Below are 7,500 nucleotides of genomic sequence, written 5' to 3' on the forward strand. Positions count from 1 at the left end.
GGAGAGAGTCCTGTATCTAGAGATAGGGAGAGAGTCCTGTATCTAGAGATAGGGAGAGAGTCCTGTATCTAGAGATAGAAGTAGAGTCATGTATCTAGAGATAGGGAGAGAGTCCTGTATCTAGAGATAGAAGTAGAGTCATGTATCTAGAGATAGAAGTAGAGTCCTGTATCTAGAGATAGAAGTAGAGTCCTGTATCTAGAGATAGAAGTAGAGTCCTGTATCTAGAGATAGAAGTAGAGTCCTGTATCTAGAGATAGGGAGAGAGTCCTGTATCTAGAGATAGAAGTGGAGTCCTGTATCTAGAGATAGAAGTAGAGTCCTGTATCTAGAGATAGAAGTAGAGTCCTGTATCTAGAGATAGAAGTAGAGTCCTGTATCTAGAGATAGGGAGAGTCATGTATCTAGAGATAGAAGTAGAGTCCTGTATCTAGAGATAGAAGTAGAGTCCTGTATCTAGAGATAGAAGTAGAGTCCTGTATCTAGAGATAGAAGTAGAGTCCTGTATCTAGAGATAGGGAGAGAGTCCTGTATCTAGAGATAGGGAGAGAGTCCTGTATCTAGAGATAGGGAGAGTCCTGTATCTAGAGATAGAAGTGGAGTCCTGTATCTAGAGATAGGGGGAGTCCTGTATCTAGAGATAGAGAGAGTCCTGTATCTAGAGATAGGGAGTCATGTACGCCTACCTTCTTCTCTGGCTGTTTGTTTCCATAGATAACACCTCCTCAAATCAAGGACTCATTTTTGCATGCTTTCTCCTCTGTTGCCAGCCGCCTCATGAATCTCTCCTTCCCTTACTATCTTCATCTTTCTCTGAGGGTTAGCCATTAATACATGTTTTCCAGGGTGAAGTTCCACTTCTAGATACAGGACTCTCTCCCTATCTCTAGATCATCTTTCTCTGGGGGTTAGCCATTAATACATGTTTTCCAGGGTGACGTTCATGATATATCATACAGTCTGTGTATGTCTAATGATCCAAGTGGCCTGGCAGTCCAGCACCTACATACAATGACACGCCAGATCATTTAAAGTGAGATGAGAGTAGGGATGGGAGGGAGTGATAGGGTGAAAGGTCATCCAATCAAATCAAATTGTATTTGTCACATGCGCCGAATACAACAGGTGTAGTAGACATTTCCGCGAAATGCTTACTTACAAGCCCTTAACCAACAGTGCAGTTCACAAAATAGAGTTAAGAAAATATTTTCTAAATAAACTAAAGTGAAAGATTTTATAAAGAGTTACACAATAAAATAACAATAACAAGAACGATGTATATACAGGGGGTACCGGTACCGAGTCAATGTGCGGGGGTACAGGTTAGTCGAGGTCATTTGTACATGTAGGTAGGGGTAAAGTGACTATGCATAGATAATCAACAGCAGGTAGCAGCAGTGTACAAACATACGGGGGGTTGTCAATGTAAATAGTCTGTTGGCCATTTGATTAGCTGTTCTAGAGTCTTATTGCTTGGGGGTAGAAGCTGTTAAGAAGCCTTTTGGACCTCAACTTGGCGCTCCGGTTCCGCTTGCCGTGCGCTAGCAGAGAGCGAGGAAGTGACACCATTGTCTTCATCTCAGTGTCGTTTAGAAGGGGGAAGGTGATATGACGGCCATTCTCCCAGTCTTCTGCTTATTCATGCATGCTGAGTAGAGCCTTGAGTTGAGTGACTGACAGACCTTGACCAAATAAGATACAGGTCTATTTTGTTCACCCATCAGGTTGTCACAGTGAATCTGGGGTTGGACAGGAGGGTCTGGAACATTCTCCATCTCATTCCCAAACAATTTGCATCAAAAAACCTTTTAAAAGCAAAGTTTTATAACAGGTTTTGAATAATATATTAGAAATGGACTGAAACTCACAGGGGAAAAAAATCCATGAATTCACTGAATTGAACAAATCCATAACCGCACATGAAAATGCAGCAGGAGAAAGAACTCACCATCCAAATTAGTTTCACTGTGCTTGTGTGAACAGGCATTCATTATGTAAAAGGTGACTCGCTGTTAAATAGGTGAGAAATATCCTGAATAAACTTTGAAAAATTTGAACGGGATAATTACATTTTATCCGATGCTTTTTTGGGGGAGCCTGGGAGCACTAATAAAACACCTTCCTCTCTTCCTCTACACCCCCATCCTCTACACCCCCATCTTATACACCCCATCCTCTACACCCCCATCCTCTACTCCCTCATCCTCTACACCCCCATCCTCTACACCCCCATCTTATACACCCCCATCTTCTACACCCCCATCCTCTACACCCCCATCTTTTACACCCCCATCTTCTACACCCCATCCTCTACACCCCCATCCTCTACACCCCCTTCTTCTACACCCCCATCCTCTACACCCCATCCTCTACACCCCTTCTTCTACACCCCATCCTCTACACCCCATCCTCTACACCCCCATCTTCTAAACCCCGATCCTCTACACCCCCATCTTCTACACCCCCATCCTCTACACCCCCATCTTTTACACCCCCATCTTCTACACCCCATCCTCTACACCCCCATCCTCTACACCCCTTCTTCTACACCCCATCCTCTACACCCCATCCTCTACACCCCATCCTCACACCCCCATCTTCTACACCCCCATCCTCTACTCCCTCATCCTCTACACCCCCATCCCTCTACACCCCATCCTCTACACCCCCATCCTCTACAAACCCATCCTCTACACCCCATCCTCTACACCCCCATCTTCTGCACCCCCCATCCTCTACACCCCATCCCTCTACATCCCCATCCTCTACAGCCCCATCTTCTGCACCCCCATCCTCTACTCCCTCATCCTCTACAGCCCTATTCTCTAAACCCCCATCTCACACCCCCATCCTCAACACCCCCATCCTCTACACCCCCATCTTCTGCACCCCCATCCTCTACACCCTCATCCTCTACACCCCATCCTCTACACCCCCATCCTCTACTCCCCATCCTCTACACCCCAACATATATCACCCTGCTCAATAAAGTCTTTATTCTGGATTTATTTGAAAGGAAAGTAAGAACGTAGCAGGAATCATCAGGACGTGTCGAACGCCATGTGGAATCCTAAACTGCGTCTAAATTAGTGACTCATTCCCTCTGTGTTCATATGCACTGTGGTCAGAAAGAGAACAGAGGAGAGGAGAGGGGAGGGGACACGGGTTTTTCTGATGTACTTTATAATTCACAACACCTCTAACAGACAGCTTCTCAGAGATTGGTAGTAGAATCAGGTGTGCCCCCCCGGCCAGCTCCGGCTGATTTAAATAAAGATGTTTCATATGAGCTTTACTGCTTACATGCTGTTTGGGCTTTCTGTCCAGCACACTTGTTGTGTGTGTGTTTCTGCCGGGAACAAACGTGTGTATAGGTGTGAATGTGTGTGTTTAATTCTATAAGTGCTCATGTTTGTATCTGTCTACATTTTTGTTTGTTTCTCCTGTGTGTCTGTCTGTGTGTGTGTGTGTGTGTGTGTGTGTGTGTGTGTGTGTGTGTGTGTGTGTGTGTGTGTGTGTGTGTGTGTGTGTGTGTGTCTGTCAGTGTGTGTGTGTCTGTCAGTGTTTGTCTGTCAGTGTGTGTGTGTGTCTGTCAGTGTGTGTCTGTCAGTGTGTGTGTGTCTGTCAGTGTGTGTGTGTGTCTGTCAGTGTGTTTCTGTCAGTGTGTGTGTGTGTCTGTCAGTGTGTGTGTGTCTGTCAGTGTGTGTCTGTCAGTGTGTGTCTGTCAGTGTGTGTGTGTCTGTCAGTGTGTGTCTGTCAGTGTGTGTGTGTGTCTGTCAGTGTGTGTGTGTGTCTGTCAGTGTGTGTGTGTCTGTCAGTGTGTGTGTGTGTCTGTCAGTGTGTGTCTGTCAGTGTGTGTGTGTCTGTCAGTGTGCGTGTGTCTGTCAGTGTGTGTCTGTCAGTGTGTGTGTGTCTGTCAGTGTGTGTGTGTCTGTCAGTGTGTGTGTGTCTGTCAGTGTGTGTGTGTGTGTGTGTGTGTGTGTGTGTGTGTCTGTCAGTGTGTGTAAATGCCTACACTTGAGTGATGGACTCCGGTGTCTCATGTCTCTCATTCATTCTCCATCCCAGACTTTGCTGCTTATTGTTCTAGGTATTACAAGCAGAGGGTCTTGAGCGGGCCATGAGAGTGGTGACCTAAACCCTTGTCCCTAAAGGAGTCCGCATGCGTCCCAGCAGAAAAGGTTCGGGTAAAGTTTCTGCATATATTATGATTGAAGTTTTGTGAGGTTTTTGTTAGTTTTGAACTCCAGGGAGTTTATTCCTCGGCTGTTCGGACACACAACATTTTTTCCTGAGGCAAGCCTAAGTTTGGAGCCGAAGTCTACGCCACTTCGTCAGTGATTGGTCAACAGTAGGGATTCTTCAATGAAGTTTTTGTTGTCGTTCAACGAGAGATGACTCATTTTCATGCACGTTTCTTTTTTATTGAGGAATAAAAAAAATAATTAAAAAAAGACACACCTTCCAGACATACACACCCTCCAGACAGACGCACCCTCCAGACAGACACACCCTCCAGACAGACGCACCCTCCAGACAGACACACCCTCCAGACAGACACACCCTCCAGACAGACACACCTTCCAGTTTGGCACCAAACATCTTAGTTAGATGTAAAAATTGAGCAACTAAGATCTCTTTGGCAAAACAAAAACCTCACAATTAATGACAGATTTCTTGAGTTATCTTTTGAGGAAGTGTATACTGGCTACGGCGTTTCAAAGTGGACAAACAGTACTATTGCTGCTTCCTTCTCAATTTTCAAACAACGGTCTTTCAAGGGAGTATGCGAGCACACTACGCTCGGTTCGACGAATTTGGCTAGGTGCCAGCCGAACTGAAGCTTGCTTAACGCCTTAAGCCTCACTTCTATTTTATAATTGTGTATGTCTGGAAGGTGTGTCTGTCTGGAGGGTGTGTCTGTCTGGAGGGTGTGTCTGTCTGCAGGGTGTGTCTGTCTGGAGGGTGTGTCTGTCTGGAGGGTGTGTCTGTCTGGAGGGTGTGTCTGTCTGGAGGGTGTGTCTATCTGGAGGGTGTGTCTGTCTGGAGGGTGTGTCTGGAAGGTGTGTCTGTCTGGAGGGTGTGTCTGTGTGGAGGGTGTGTCTGTCTGGAGGGTGTGTCTGTCTGGAGGGTGTGTCTGTCTGGAGGGTGTGTCTGTCTGCAGGGTGTGTCTGTCTGGAGGGTGTGTCTTTCTGGAAGGTGTGTTTGTCTGGAGGGTGTGTCTGTCTGGAGGGTGTGTCTGTCTGGAGGGTGTGTCTGTCTGGAGGGTGTGTCTGTCTGGAGGGTGTGTCTATCTGGAGGGTGTGTCTGTCTGGAGGGTGTGTCTGGAAGGTGTGTCTGTCTGGAGGGTGTGTCTGTGTGGAGGGTGTGTCTGTCTGGAGGGTGTGTCTGTCTGGAGGGTGTGTCTGTCTGGAGGGTGTGTCTGTGCGTGTGTGTGTGTATGTGTGAATATGTGTTTGTGGGCGGTGAGTAATAGTGATCTTTGTGTCTGGAACCTTCTAAAATCACCACAATCTGTCTGCTGTTTATATCACCAGGAGAGCCAGGCCACTCCAAGAGACGTGTGTGTGCCCTACTACAACCAGCCCTAATACAACCAGCCCTACTACAACCAGGCCTACTACAGCTAGCCCTGCTACAACCAGCCCTACTACAACCAGGCCTACTACAGCTAGCCCTGCTACAACCAGCCCTAATACAAACAGCCCTAATACAACCATCCCTAATACAAACAGCCCTAATACAACCAGCCCTACTACAACCAGCCCTACTACAACCAGCCCTAATACAACCAGCCCTACTACAACCAGCCCTACTACAGCCAGCCCTAATACAACCAGCCCTACTACAACCAGCCCTACTACAGCCAGCCCTAATACAACCATCCCTAATACAAACAGCCCTAATACAACCAGCCCTAATACAACCATCCCTAATACAACCAGCCCTACTACAACCAGCCCTACTACAACCATCCCTAATACAAACAGCCCTACTACAACCAGCCCTACTACAACCATCCCTAATACAACCAGGCCTACTACAACCAGCCCTACTACAACCAGCCCTACTACAACCAGCCCTAATACAAACAGCCCTAATACAACCATCCCTAATACAACCAGCCCTACTACAACCAGCCCTACTACAACCAGCCCCAATACAACCAGCCCTACTACAACCAGCCCTAATACAAACAGCCCTAATACAACCAGCCCTAATACAAACAGCCCTAATACAACCAGCCCTACTACAACCAGCCCTACTACAACCAGCCCTAATACAACCAGCCCTACTACAACCAGCCCTACTACAACCAGCCCTACTACAACCAGCCCTACTACAACCAGCCCCAATACAACCAGCCCTACTACAACCAGCCCTACTACAACCAGCCCTAATACAAACAGCCCTAATACAACCAGCCCTAATACAAACAGCCCTAATACAACCAGCCCTACTACAACCAGCCCCAATACAACCAGCCCTACTACAACCAGGCCTACTACAACCAGCCCTAATACAACCAGCCCTAATACAACCAGCCCTAATACAATGAGCCCTAATACAAACAGCCCTACTACAACCAGCCCTACTACAACCAGCCCTACTACAGCTAGCCCTGCTACAACCAGCCCTAATACAACCAGCCCTACTACAACCAGGCCTACTACAACCAGCCCTAATACAACCAGCCCTAATACAACCAGCCCTAATACAACGAGCCCTAATACAAACAGCCCTACTACAACCAGCCCTACTACAACCATCCCTAATACAACCAGGCCTACTACAACCAGCCCTAATACAACCAGCCCTAATACAACCAGCCCTAATACAACGAGCCCTAATACAAACAGCCCTACTACAACCAGCCCTACTACAACCATCCCTAATACAACCAGGCCTACTACAACCATCCCTAATACAACCAGGCCTACTACAACCAGCCCTACTACAACCAGCCCTAATACAACCAGCCCTACTACAATCAGCCCTAATACAACCAGCCCTACTACAGCTAGCCCTAATACAACCAGCCCTAATACAACCAGCCCTAATACAACCAGCCCTACTACAACCAGCCCTAATACAATCAGCCCTAATACAACCAGCCCTAATACAACCAGCCCTAATACAACCAGCCCTACTACAACCAGCCCTACTACAACCAGCCCTAATACAACCAGCCCTACTACAATCAGCCCTGCTACAACCAGCCCTACTACAATCAGCCCTACTACAACCAGCCCTAATACAACCAGCCCTACTACAGCTAGCCCTACCACAACCAGCCCTACTACAACCAGCCCTACTACAACCAGCCCTACTACAACCAGCCCTACTACAACCAGCCCTACTACAATCAGCCCTGCTACAACCAGCCCTACTACAATCAGCCCTAATACAATCAGCCCTAATACAACCAGCCCTAATACAACCAGCCCTACTACAACCAGCCCTACTACAACCAGCCCTAATACAACCAGCCCTACTACA

The sequence above is a fragment of the Oncorhynchus masou genome, unplaced genomic scaffold, assembly GCF_036934945.1.
Source record: "Oncorhynchus masou masou isolate Uvic2021 unplaced genomic scaffold, UVic_Omas_1.1 unplaced_scaffold_6639, whole genome shotgun sequence".
Taxonomy (NCBI): domain Eukaryota; kingdom Metazoa; phylum Chordata; class Actinopteri; order Salmoniformes; family Salmonidae; genus Oncorhynchus; species Oncorhynchus masou.